The sequence below is a fragment of the Petaurus breviceps genome, unplaced genomic scaffold (genome assembly GCF_028583685.1).
Source record: "Petaurus breviceps papuanus isolate PSGF00001 unplaced genomic scaffold, PetGlider_PUasm1.0 138, whole genome shotgun sequence".
In the NCBI taxonomy this organism is placed as follows: Eukaryota; Metazoa; Chordata; class Mammalia; order Diprotodontia; family Petauridae; genus Petaurus; species Petaurus breviceps.
Window position 1 is genome coordinate 5,114,400 of NW_027185694.1, and position 14,688 is coordinate 5,129,087.

The window sequence follows — 14,688 nt, forward strand, 5'->3', positions numbered from 1 at the left end:
CTCCCCCCCCCATAACTTTCTAGTAGGGCAAGATGGATTTCTATACCCTAGTGCCTGTATATCTCTTATTTCCCAGTTGCATGTAAAAAACAATTTTTTTTAACATTTGTTTTTAAAACTTTGATTTCCAATTTTTTCCCTTCTTCCCTCCTCACCCACCCCCACTGGGAAGACAAGCAATTCAATATAGTTTGCACATGTATAGTTATGCAAAACATTTCCATAGTAGTTACATTGAGAAAGAATAACTATATTTTCCTCCATCCTATACCACCCCCCACTTATTCTATTTTCTCCTTTGACTCTGTCCTTTTTAAAAAGCGTTTGCTTCTAATTGCCCTCTCCCCCAATCTGCCCTCCCCCTATCATCCCCCCTCTTATCCCCTCCCCCCCTCACTTTCCTGTAGGTTAAGATATCCAGTTGAGTATGTATGTTATTCCTTCCTTAAGCCAAATTCAATGAGAGTAAGATTTACCCATTCCCTTTCACCTTTTTGCTCTTCCCCTCCATTGTAACAGTTTTCTCTTGTCTCTTTTATTTGAAATGATTTACCTTCTTCTATATCTCCCTTTCTCCTTCTTCCAATATATTCCTCTCTCACCTCTTAATTTTATTTTTTAGATATAATCTCTTCCTATTCAACTCATCCTGTGGGCTCTATGTATACATGTACACACATAAGTACACACATTTATACACACATATACACTCCTATACATACATATATGTATGTACACACACACACACACACACACACACATATATATATATATATATATGTATATATATATATATATATATTCCCTTCAACTATCCTCATACTGAGAAAAGTCTCATGAGTTACAATTCTCATTTTCCCCTGTAGGAATGTAAATAGTTCAACTTCAATAAGTTCCTTATGATTTCTTTTTCCTCTTTACCTCCTTAAGCTTCTCTTGCTTCTTGTATTTCAAAGTCGGATTTTCTGTTCAGCTCTGGTTTTTTCATCAAGAATGCTTGAAAATCCTCTATTTCATTGAATGATCATATTTTCCCCTGAACCATTATACTCAGTTTTGTTGGGTAGGCAATTCTTGGTTTTAATCCTAGCTCCTTTGACCTTCGGAATATTCTATTTCAAGTCCTTTGATCCCTTAATGTTGAAGCTGCTAGGTCTTGTGTTATCCTGATTGTGTTTCCACAATACTCAAACTGTTTCTTTCTGACTGCTTGTAATATTTTCTCCTTCACCTGGGAACTCTGGAATTTGATTATTATATTCCTAGGAGTTTTCTTTTTGGGATCTTTTTCAAGAGGTGATTGGTGAACTCTTTCAATTTCTATTTTGTCCTCTGTTTCTAGAATATCAGGGCAATTTTGCTTGAGAATTTCTTGAAAGATGATGTCTAGGCTCTTTTTTTGAACATGGCTTTCAGGTAGTCCAATACTCTTTAAATGGTTTCTCCCAGATCTATTTACAGGCCAGTGGTTTTTCCAATGAAATATTTCACATTGCCTTCTATTTTTTCATTTTTTTTTGCATCTGTTTGATTTCTTCTTGATTTCTCATAAAATCATTAACTTCCATTTGCTCTAATTTAATTTTGAAGGAATTATTTTCTTTGGTCAGCTTTTGAAATTCCTTTTCCATCTGGCCAATTTTACTTTTTAAGGCATTCTTCTCCTCATTGGCTTTTTGGAACTCTTTTGCCATTTGAGTTAGTCTATTTTTTAAGGTGTTATTTTCTTCAGTCAAGCTGTTGACTCTCTTTTCATGATTTTCTTGCATCATTCTCATTTGTCTTCCCAATTTTTCCTCTACTTCTCTTACTTGATTTTAAAAATCCTTCTTGAGCTCCTCCATGGCCTGTAGTCCGTTCATATTTTTCTTGGAAACTTTTGATTAAGGAGTTTTGACTTTGTTGTCTTCTTCTGGTTCCATGTTTTGATCCTCTTTGTCCCCCCCCAAATGATTGTATGGTCTGATTGTGCTTCTTCTGTTTGCTTATCTTGCCAGTCAATTACTTGACTTTTAAGCTCTTTGCCACGATAGAACTCAGTTTCCAGAGTAGAGAGCTTTGTCCCAAATTGCTGTGATTTTCACAGTTGTTGTCAGAGCTGTTTTCAGAGCTATGAGAAGGGTGCCCTCTCTACAGCCCTCATAAACTCTGGCAAACTAGAATTCCTCACCCCAGGACCACCACCTAAGACTGCAACCCAGGTTCAAGCAGGTCAAAGAATGGTCACTTGGTCCTCCTATGATCTGTAGGCCAGGAGCTCCGGAGGCAGCCACATGGCAGTAGCTGCAGCCACCCAGCCGCTGCTACCTCTGCTGCCCCTGGGCCAGAGGCTGGGCTGCACTCTTCTCTCACCCAGTTCCAACAGAGTTCCCTACTAACCTTTTACTTTCTCTTTGGTGTTTATATCTTGAGAATTCTGGACACTGCCACAGCTGCTGGTGATTCACTCTTCCTGAAGTCTGCTCCAGTGGGTCTGTGCTATGGGTTGGGACCACCCTGGGTCTGGACCCATATGGCCCGCGGGACTGTGCTCAACTCCCAACTCAGTGCAATAGACCCTTCCTGTCGGCCTGCTGTGCTGCCTTCAGCAGGAGATTTGTTTCTCTCTGTCACTTTGTGGGGTTCTGAAGTTCTAAAATTTGTTTAGAGTCATTTTTTTTACAGGTATTAGAGGTGGCTGGAGTGAGGGCTCAAGCAAGTTTCTGCTTTTACTCTGACATCTTGGCTCTGCCCTCCCCAACCAATTGTATTAATATTGATGCAAAAAATCCTAAATAAAATACTGGCTAGGAAACTATAATGTATCACAAAGATTATACATTATGAGCAAGTGAGATTTATACCAGGTATGTGGGGTTGTTTCAATATAAATAAAACTATGAATATATCAATAATAGAAGCAACAAAAATTACATCATTATAGATGTAGAAAAATCACATTAATAGATGCAGAAAAAAGCTTTTGACAAAATATAATACTCATTCCTATTAAAAACACTTGAAAGCATAGGTATAAATGAATTTTTCCTTAAAGTGATAAGAAACATCTACCTAAAATCATTAGTAAGCATTATCTATAATGGGGACAAGGTAGAAGCCTTCACAATAAGATCAGGAGTGAAATAAGGATGACCATTATCATTAGTATTATTCGATATTGTACTAGAAATGGTAACAGTAGGAATAAGGGAAAAAAAAGAAATTGGAATTAGAATGGGTAATGATGTAATAAAACTATTTCTTTTTGCAGATAATATAATGGTATATTTGGAAAATCTTAGAAACTAAATTAAAAAGATAGTTGAAACAATAATTTTAGCAAAGTAGATGGATATAAAATAAACTCACATAGAACATCAGAATTTCTATATATCACCAATGAAGCCCTGAAAGAAGAGATAGTAAGAGATAATTAATTTAAAATAACAGTAGACAATATAAATTACCTGGGAGTATGCCTACCAAGACAAACCCAGGATCTATATGAACATAATTTTAAAACACTTTTTATACAAATAAAATCAGGTTTAAGTAATGGGAGAAATATTAATTGTTCATGAGTGGGTCTAGTCAATATAATGATAAATCTACCTAAATTCAGTGCCATCACAATTAAATTGTGAAAAACTTAATTTTATTGAATTAGAAAAAATAATAAATTAATTTGGAAGAACAAAACATCAAGAATATCAAAGGAATTAATGAAAAAAATGTAAAGGAAGGAGATCTAGCGGTATTGGATTTTAAACTGTGTTATAAGGCAATAATTATGAACACTAGCTGATACTGGCTAAGTAATAGAAGGCTGGATTAGTGAAATAGAGTCCATATACAATACATAGTAGTAAATAACATGTAAATTTGTGTCTGATAAATGTAAAGATTTAAGCTTTTGGGATAAGAATTTACTGGTAAAAATTCTTGGGAAAACTGGAAAGCTAGAATATAGACCAATATCCTACACCATTTATCAACATAAGGTCATAATTGATACATGATCTACACATAAAGGAAGATATCGTAAGTAAATTAGAAGAACATGGAATGTATTACCTATCAGATTTATGGATAGAAGAAGAATTTATGAATAAATAAGAGAGAGGATTTTGAGATATAAAATAGATTATTTTGGTTACATTAAATGAAAAAGGTTTTGTACAAATAAAACTAATATAGCCAGATTATCAGGAAGGAAGAAAATTACAAAAAAAATTATAGACAGTTTCTCAGATAAAGGCTTCACATGTCAAATATATAGGGGACTTTGTTAAATTCATAACAAAATGAGGCATTTCCTAATTGATAAATGGTTGAAAGAAATGAACAGTCAATTTTTGGAGGAAGAAATTAAAAACTATATATGATCACATGAAAAAATGCTCTAAATCATTATTGATTAGAGAAATGCAAATTAAAACAACTTTGAGATATCACCTTGTACCTGTCAGATTGGTCAAAATGATAGAAGGGGAAAATGATAAATAACTGCGGGTGGTGTGAAAGAAAGGGGACACTATTGGAGGAATTGTAAACTGATCTAACCATTTTGGAGAGCAATCTGGAATTATAGTTCTCTAGTTATAAAATTGTGCATACTTTTTGGCCCAGCTATACCACTATTAGGTCTGTTTCCCAAGGTGACTGTGGAAAAAGGAAAAGATTCTCTATATTCTAAAATATAACAGTTCTCTTTGTGAAGGCAAAGAACTAGAAATTGAGGGGCTGCCCATCACTTGGGGAATAACTGATATGGTATATGATTGTGCTGGAATACTACTGTGCTTTTGGTTGGTTGCTGTCCTTCATTCTCGAAGAGGACCAAAGTCACATCAGTATTTTGGAGTCAAGATGCAGTATGTCTGACTGTGATTGATCAGACCTATACGAGCTTGGAATGTTCTACCACAGGTTGGACACAACCAGGCCATATGAATATTTGGAGTGGAGATGTCTCTAAAATTGTGTATCTCACATTTCTTTTGAGCTACTGCAACTCTGTTTTGCTCATAGAGCACAGCATCTTCTTTGAAGCAGGCATGCCATTTTAGGCCGACCTTTGCTAGCATCTCCCTTGACACACAACAGATTCCAAAGTGCTTCAGAGAGACCTTGAAAGTGTCCTTGTTTTGCTTCTTCTGACCACCATGTGTATGGTAGTCTGGGTCTATTTTAGCATTTAAGTCACTCAGAAAATTATAAACTTCTTCTCCTTTGGCACATTGATGATGAAAGTCTCTTGGTATTCATAAAATTTTTCTTGACTTCATCAGGGTTCATCATGGTGGGAACATACTCACTGATAATGGTGACACCGTAATTTCCTGCAAGTGGCAATCACATTGTCATGAACCTGTCTACACCTTTTGGTAGGCATGCAAGTTTGTTGATTAGATTAGTTTTGATTGCAAAACCTGTACTGGCTTCACTGTGCTACTTTTCATGGCAGCCACTTCAGAAAAACACGTATCTGGTTCTGATTTCTGTAAGCTGGCCTTCATTTGCCAGACTTGTTTTACTTGGGTCTGCTATTTGGATGTGATACCTGCTGAATTCTCTTGCGACAAGAGCTATTTGTCTTTCAGGTCTACTGGATTTCATGTTGTCCATCAGCATGTACACATTCCAAGAACTGATGATGAGTGGAATCATCTTCATAAAAGGTTTTTGTACACTTTTGTTTTGACAGCAGTGTGGGATCCCCATCTGCCATGGTAAAGAGATCAGGGTTGAGTAACACAGACAATTTTTAGGGAACACTTTCTAGCCCCTTCCTCACACCAGGATGTGAGCAGTGTGGTTCTTCAAAGGCTGCTCAGACACCCAGGGGGCTGCAGTGAGAAGATGACCCTATGGGCTGGGCTGCCTGTGTGCAGGGTCATGACTACAGCTCCCAGTATATCTGCATCTGCTGCTTTGTCACTTGCCTGTCCCCACAGGACTTTGAGATAGGTAAAAATGGTAAAATGGGTGGTGTCTTTTGATTTGTGCATAAATTGGATTTAAGTTAGGCAGAGTTGCATGAAGTGTTGGCCCCACTGTCTCTGCAGAGTCATCACAGTCCAATGGCAATACAGAGTTAAGACGGTTAAGGTGATGGTTTGGGATGCAGTGGGTGACCTTGGTGTCTTTGATGTTTAACCAAACTCTGAGCACTCCACAGCATCTCTGCAGTGCTCTAGGCCACTGGAACCAGTCCTTATACCAGAGGTACTAGTCTTCTCTGAACATACCCTACAACTTGATGGATTATAAGAAATGATGAAGAGGTTGATTTTAGGGAAACATGGAAAGATTTACATAAAATAACCAAGAGTGAAACAAGCAGAATCAAGAGAACATTGTATATAGTAACAACAATGTTGTTTGAAGAGTAAATATGAATGACTAAATTATTCTGAGTTTGTGAATATTCAAATCAACTACAAAGGATCTATGAAGGAAGATTTTATCCACCTCTAGAGAAAGAACTGATATGTGGAGCTATGTCTTGTATAATTTCACATATATATCTGTCAACTGTTGACCTTCTCTAGTGATGGGTTGGAAGGGAGGGGAGGAAAAAAATTTAAATTAAAAAAAAAGCAAGTAGCACGAATGCAACATGATATTCTTTGACTAGGGTTGAACAGGATCTTGGGAAAATATACACATGGATTTACATAATCTACATTTCTACACCAGAGTCATTACTTTGGAAGAAGAACATTTCACCAGGACGTTATTAGGGAGAACTGAGATACCAAAGAAATAGATCATCATATCATCTATTCAGAGGTTATTTCATCACACTCCCTAAAAGTTTAAAAGATAAATTTTAGTAATGCTTTTTGTTTTTGCATGACACATATTTCTGGAAAGATCACCTCATTTTTAAAAGAATTCATCTTTATCAACATAGAAAAAAATTTACATAAAAAAACCCATAGCAAGAATATCTGACAATGCTTTCTATCTCTCTAGGCACCCCCCCATATAGAAGGAGATGTATTTTAATTTCTAAGAGGATAAGATATGTTTCATTATCTGATTTCTGGCAAACAGCATTCAATTTTCTTAATTTTAGAGATGAGGAAATGGAGATTTAGAGAAATATTACCAGGTACCTTCACTCTAGCTTCAGTGGTCTTTCCAACCACATTTAGTCTTCCCTCCTGGAATTCTTAACACGCCAAAACTCCTTTGCCCTTATAATATCTTTTTTGGATTATATTTACCTGTGTATATGCCTTATTCAATTTTAAGTCCTCGAGGACAGGCATTATTTCTTATTTCATTTCTGTATCTTCCCCAGTACATGTGCCTTACACATAGTAAGTACTCAATAAACATTTATTGAATTGAGTTAATATGTATTGGAAAAGAGGACAAAAGGTGCTGAGAATCAAGTTTTAGACGATCTTTGAGAAAAGTCTAGAAGGTATTAGACATAAGGACCAATCAACTTAGCAAAATAATGGAAATTAGCTCAGAAAGAAGTGCCTGGCTTCTGACAAGGAAAATCACTTTCTAAATCAGCTATGCATGTAATCAGCTCCTAAGCAGGCCAAAAGTAAAAATATGCACCAAATTAGAACTGATACAGGTAAGAAGGCATTACTACTTCTTTTTTTTTTTTTTTTAAGAAATCAGGGTTAAGTAACTTGCTCAAGGTTACACGGCCAGTTATTTCTGGATGTGGTGCTGAATATCTGAGCCCGGACATGATCCAGGTCATCCCGACACTGGAGCCGGTACTCTTACTCGCTGAGCCACCTGGCTGCCCCTAAACAATTGGGGTTAAGTAACTTGCTCAAGGTTATACGGCCAGGTGTTTCTGGGTGGGTGCTAAGTGTCTGAGCCCGGGATTCCATCTCCCGGTCGTCCCAACACTGGAGCTGGTGCTCTTACTCGCTGTGCTACCTGGCCGCCCCAGGCATTACTACTTCTAAACCGACCTGCTTAAACAAGCTATTGGCTGTCAAAAATGGATGGAGAAAAGTAAGGACGTTGACTCTTAATTATCACCATTTCGTGAAAAGTGTAAATAATAGTCACACCCAAAGGGCACAAATCTCAGTTAGCAAATGTTCAATCTCCTTGGCAAGCAGAGAGATACAGTAGTCCAAGAGTACCCTGGTTTATAATGCAAACATTACAGAAGACTCAGGTGAGAGATGATGGTCAAAATTGCTCCACATAAAAGGGAAAAGTAGTGGGGGGGAAATATCGTAGGAAGTCTTTAACAGCTTACTCACTAAAAAGAGGTAGGCCTACTGATCCAACCCAGTTCAACTAATATTGTGTTTGCTTTTTGGAAGGCGCTTTGTTAGGTGCTAGGTAGACAAAGACAAAAATTCCTTGGCTTCAAGGCTTGCTGTCTGTGTGATCTAGGGCAGGTGACTTAACTTCTCAAGCCCTCATCTGTAAAATGGACTCCATTTCTCCATTGGGGTAGTAGCTTCCTAGCTGGTATCTCTGCCTTCACTCTGCTCCTGCAGGCCAATCTATCTTACACATAGCTATGAGGTTAACATTTGAAGTAACAACTGATACTTATATAATGCTTTTCAGAGTTTAGCAAAGCACTTGATCTACATTATTGCTTTAAGCCTCATACAGGCTCTAACACCTCCAAGCCACTCCAGTCAGTCTGCATTTTGAGACAGGGCTAATTTTCTGTGTTGTAATTTTGTGTGTAGATTTGTTTCTCAGGACCAGAGCAAGACTTCAGCCCAAGGGCGGCATTGAGATGGAAGTACATGTCTCCTTATGTTTTCTACTGTGTGAAAGTGTTCTTCCTAGGTGGTTTGTATGCCATTATTAAACCTTGTGGCTATATTAGCTGGGCCTTGGAAGTTTGTGTTCCTTGAGAGGCAGAGCAGTACTAGTCCAATCATATTTTATGTTCAAGGTTACAAAGCAACTAACTAGAGCCTTATTACCAATGTTTCTAGTTTCTAGGCTATACTATCAGTTTTATGCATAACAAATTGAAAATTTCATGAATCTGTTAAAGGATAATACACATACTTATAAAATTCCAACAATTAACTACTATTCTAGTAAACTAAAAAAAATTGTGTACATTAAATAGATTTATTGGGGAAAAACAGGAAATAGCCCAAGTCTGTTGTTCAAAGACAAAACCTGTGTTTTTGGGGGCCCAGTGAGTACATGTATTTTTTGGAGGATTTTTTTTTCACTGATACCTTGAAACTGAAAAAAGTAACTCAGTTCAGTTTATTGAGTCCACTGAGTTTTTAAGCTGCTTATTTTCTCTCTGTTTAGCATATGTTCATAGATAATGAAAATACTCAAAGTTAATTCCTCTGAAATTTGATCAATGTCAAAGACCAGTTTTGTTTATGGAATTTTATTTCTATATTTTTCCACAAACACCTTTATGAATTCCTTTCTACTTCACTCCACCCATAATTGAAAGCAGCCTCTTAAAGGGAAGGGATGAAGGAGAGAAAAGCAAACTGAGGAAGTGAAAAAGAGGATGGCCTTTGAGAATGGCATTCATATGTCTAAATCATGGCTTTAAATAATGGAATGGCAGAATCCAGGACAGGGATGAAGTCCACTTAAGAAGACCTGGTAACAAAGCACTTGCATGGAGTCCTGCAAATCTAATTTAAGGAACTTTAAGATGAAAAGAAAGAAAATAGAAATGGTGGGTGGAGAGAGAACCTGCCTATCTCTGCTAAGCTAGAATGCTTCAGGGTAGTAAGAATATCAGTTGAAGTACCAGAAGTTTTCGGGAGACAAAATCTAGAATTCTGTGATTCTAATTGCTGTTTTTAGTTTAGTGGACAAGGGTTAATTGTTGAGATTCTGTAATGATATGCATTATCCTTTTTATATCATTATATAAAGATGAAACTGTATTAATATAATAATGTCTTCCCCAGCATAGGGTTGTGCTTTCAGGTGATGCTGCCCAGGAACAAAGGTGTTGTCATGTAAATAACAAAGAAGAAACTGGGTGGGGTGAGATTCCTAACTGGAGCGCTTCATGCTGGACATAGGGAGCATGTAGATAGTTCTGTATTTCTTCTGGCTGTTGTTTTTGATTCAAAGTAGGCAGTAGCAGAAACACTATATCATTCTATATTTTCTGTGGCACAGCAGCAATTCTTCAAAATAAAGAACTATAGCACTTGATAGCTATAGAATATCTACCGTTTTGTGAAATCAAGACAGAAAACAATTGGAAATAGAAAATCTTTGATAAAAATGATCTCAAGGATCTTGATCCCATTATTTTTTTTTTGAGTCATCTTTAGGAATTTCATAGACATGCTACAAGTAAAGAAATACAGGAGAATATGTTTTTGTAATGGATAATAATAATAATCTCAACTCATAGAAATGGGATTGTTGTCTGCTTCAGTAGCTTATTATTGGGATGAACAATTTCCTAGTGATTTGACCTCTGGATGGAAGTACTGCCTTGTGACATTTTGCTCATTTACTCTTCTTGTCAACCGTGGATGTTTGGTGATAAAACACTGGTGCATCTCTTGTCTATATATTGTCATGTCCCTGGCGCCTAAGTCTGACAGTGCAATTTCATGGAAAAGGTAGTCTACACCATTAGTCTGCTGTGACTCCAGAAAGTCTGCTCAGGGAGATAGAAACCTGGGTTAGCTCCCCAGAAGCTGAAACTTACTGGAAGGGTGTTTCTCAGAGGCCAGTGAAGAGTTCTTTGGAAACTTAAATAAGCACAAGACATTGTAATGGGAAAATACTTCTGGTTTCTACTTGGAGATAACAAACATCCTCCAGGGTTAGAATGATAAGGAAAGCAATAGCAAAGTACCAGAGAAGGATATTTTCTTACAGATTCTCCTAATCTCTGAGTACTTTATATTTTGTACATTTAATGTTTGCTGTTAGATATGCTTATGTGGACCTTGCTCTGCATAGTAGTTTAGGCATGACATTAACTAAGAATCGGGCAGTTATTTTGACTGGTTCATGCCCTCTTAACGCTTCCTTCGACCTAGAAAGTCCAAGCAGATACAAAAATGGAGATGGGTAACTAAGTTCAGGAACATACATATTAGGGAGTCTCCTTTACTCCTCCCACATGGGGGCATGATGATTGGTATCATCAACCCACCAATGGGAAAAGTATTATAATTCCCCCATTTTCCTTGATAATATTGTAGAGGAGAACTGATACTTTATCCTCAGCTCCTTCCATGCTTTGTACTCTACTGTCTAACACCTGATTCCTTATAAGTGTCTGAATAAATAAGGGATGGTAGAATGACCTGATCCTGTCTCATGCCATTATGGGAATGTTTTCCAAAGGATTATGGGCTTGAGAAGTCATCTTCCTACCATACATATCAGGCAGAATCCAATACAGGGGGATCCCAGGAGAGAGATGAATTTATGCTTACTTAACAGCATCAACACTCTTCTCCTTCCAAACTGACTTTTTTGGACATGATATGGATAGGCATTATATTTTTTCCAAGGAGATGTGAATGAGCAGTATTATGCTTAGTAGATGCTTTTTAAACTAGTTTTACTAGAGATAGTAGGCAGATTCTATCACAGATGCAACTATGGAGATAATTTTGTTCAATGATGGTAAAATATCAATAAGAAGCAAGATATCAAACAGGGAGACATATGTGCAACAAAGGTGTTTGCCAGTATCATGGATCATGTCCTGTGCAAAGTCCAAATCCAGTGTAATTCAACAAACCTTTATTAAGCCTTCTTACATGCCAGGCCCTATGCTAGGTACTGGGGAATGCAAAGACAAAACCACAAGAGTCTCTAACCAACCCTCTCCTCCTCCCCTGGAATTTATATCCCATTGAAGGGATCTAATATGACCCATCCAAAATAAATAAATAAAAAGGAAATTGAGGCAAGAAAGAAAGAGAAGAGGGATTTCCTATTTCTAGAGAAGTTCTCCAGTTTATGGAGGACATTGTGCTGATTGTATCAAGTCCCAGAACATTAGGGGACCTTTCAGTGAGGTCCATAGTCAACCAAATAACCTTGGCCTATCCTCTACACAGGTAAAAATCAAGAAGGTGAAGGACATGTATTACTCAGATTTAGATAAGCAGTTATACAGGCAGCCTGTTGAGTTAGTTGATCTGTATCTTAGACAGGTCCTATAGGTGGACAGTGAGCTGGGTCTAGAATTTGAAAGGAGCAGGAGAATGGGCTATATTGCATTTGGCAGATTCTTTTCAAGGTATTTACTGCTGCTCTTTCCAAAATAAAAAGCCTACTTTAGAAACACCACTATTCCTCCCTTAATGGTAATGGTTGAGAAGGAAGGAACTTAAGAGATCTTAGGATAATCATAATTGTCAGCTCAATTACATAGTTGACCCAGAGGATGATAGGAAGACTTATAATGGGTGTTATCAGTCTGCCACATATTGCTTATGCTTGCCCTGTATGAGAAGGTATATTGAATATATAATCAAGGACATACATGGCCAGAAGAAGAGGAGGAATGAAGGATAAGACACGGGCAGTATGAATGCTGCTGTGGTAATGATGACATATGAAAAGAAACAAAGGAAGACCCCTGTGGATGAATAAATGTACTTATGGAAGGTCAAAATGACTTATTCACTAAAAATTTTTCTTGAAGCAATATTGCTGTTATTGTGTACAATGATCTCTTGGTTCTGTTTATTTAGCTCTTCATCATTTCATGTAAGTCTTTCCAGGTTTTTCTAAGATCATTGAGATCATCGTTTCTTGTAGCACAATAGTATCCCATCACAGTCATACACCACATCTTGTTCAGCCATTCTCTAATTGACAGGCATCCTCACAATTTCCAGTTCTTTGAGTTCTTTGCTATCACAAAGAGAGCTGCTATAAATATTTTAGGGCATATAGGTTCTTTTCCTTTTCCCCTAATTATTTTTGGGAATAGACCTAGTAGTGGTATCGCTAGGTCAAAGGGTATAGGCAATTTAATGACTCTTAGGGCATAATTCCATATTGGATTGTTGGATTAGTTCACAATTCTACCAACAATGAATGTGTCCCAATTTTTCTACATTCCCTCCAGCATTTGTCATTTTCTCCTTCAGTCACTGTAACCAATCAGATAGGTATAAAATGAGATCTCAAGGTTGTTTTAATTTGCATTTCTCTAACCAATAATGATTTAGAGCATTTTTTCATATGGTAAAAATTGTTTCGGTTTTTTCATTAGAAAACTTTCTCTTCATATCCTTTAACCATTTGGGGGATGACAATATGAGAGTTGGTATGAATGGGTTGTGATCTGGGCCGATAGAACAGAAAAGTATAGTATATTGGAAAAAGGAGTGGACTCAAGAAAATCTAGGTTCAAATTCTACGCCTGACACTTGCTGGCTGGATGATTTTGTGCAAATCACTTAACCCCTACAAACCTCAGTGTCCTTCTCTGTTAAATGAGAGGATTGGACTTGATAATCTTTACAATCTCTTCTAGCTCTGTTATCCTACAATCTTAACCAATATACATAGCACAGCTGCACTGATATACTAAAACCCAATTTTAAATGTCTCATTCCTATATTGATTTAATAGCAACTAGGTGGCTTGGAAGATAGAGCAACCAAACTGGCGTCAGGAAGACCTGAGTTCAAATGTGACCTTAGACTCTTACTAGCTGTGTCACCCGGGGCAGAATCGTGTGATCTCAGGATAATCATAATTGTCAACTCAATCACATATTTGACCCAAAGGACAATGAGAAGACTTTCAGTCTGCCACATGTTGCTCATTCTTACTCTGTCACTTAACCTCTGTCTGCTTCAGTTTCCTGACTTAGAATGGGGATAATGTGAACACTTGCTTTTCAGAGTTGTTGTGAGGATCAAATGAAGTAATATTTGCAAAGCGCTCTGCAAATTTTAAAGTAAATTTTATAGCAACAAGTGCTAGCTATTATTAGTAATGCTATCATATGTATGTATACAAATACTTACACATATACATGCAAATATGTCTATATATGTTGCTGGCATATACTTAGTAATATGTTATTCCCTTTTCAGTTTCTACCACATTAACAACTTGATGATTACTTTTGTCTGGATATGTAAATGTTATTTTACCCATTTCTAAATATGTATCATCATCTTACCCAGTCCTTCCCTACTCTGGTATTGGATTTAGCTTGACAATGGTTTAAATTATGCAGAAATATTTATCCAGTCCTTTCATTTGGAAAATAAAGAAGAATATCAAATCAAGATGAACCTAGAAGGCTAATCTTGGTAAGTGGGCTATATTGTAATGAATCTTCCAGCTGGAATTTAGCCATGATTTTTAAACCTAGTCCACACAGTTGCAGCTTTGTTTTACATAAAAGTGCTCATTCTCTGTGACTTAGCTGATGATAATAAAATGGAGCAGGCAGATATTCCTCAACCACATCTCAAAATTGTCATCTTTTTTTTTACCTTCCCTCTCCCCTCCTTGGTCTTCATGACTGTTTATGACTGAAAAAGATCAGTACCTGGCAACTAGCTCTCTGGTAATGCACCTTTCCAAATGTGTTTTGATAGATGAAAATCATACAGTTGCTAGGCTTGTACCCAATGACTTAAAAAAATTATTTTATTTTGAACTTAAATAAGATAAGCATTTCCATAACATAGGAGAGCAGAAAAAAACAGATTGCACATGAAACTGCAAATCTATTATGTGCAACTTGCT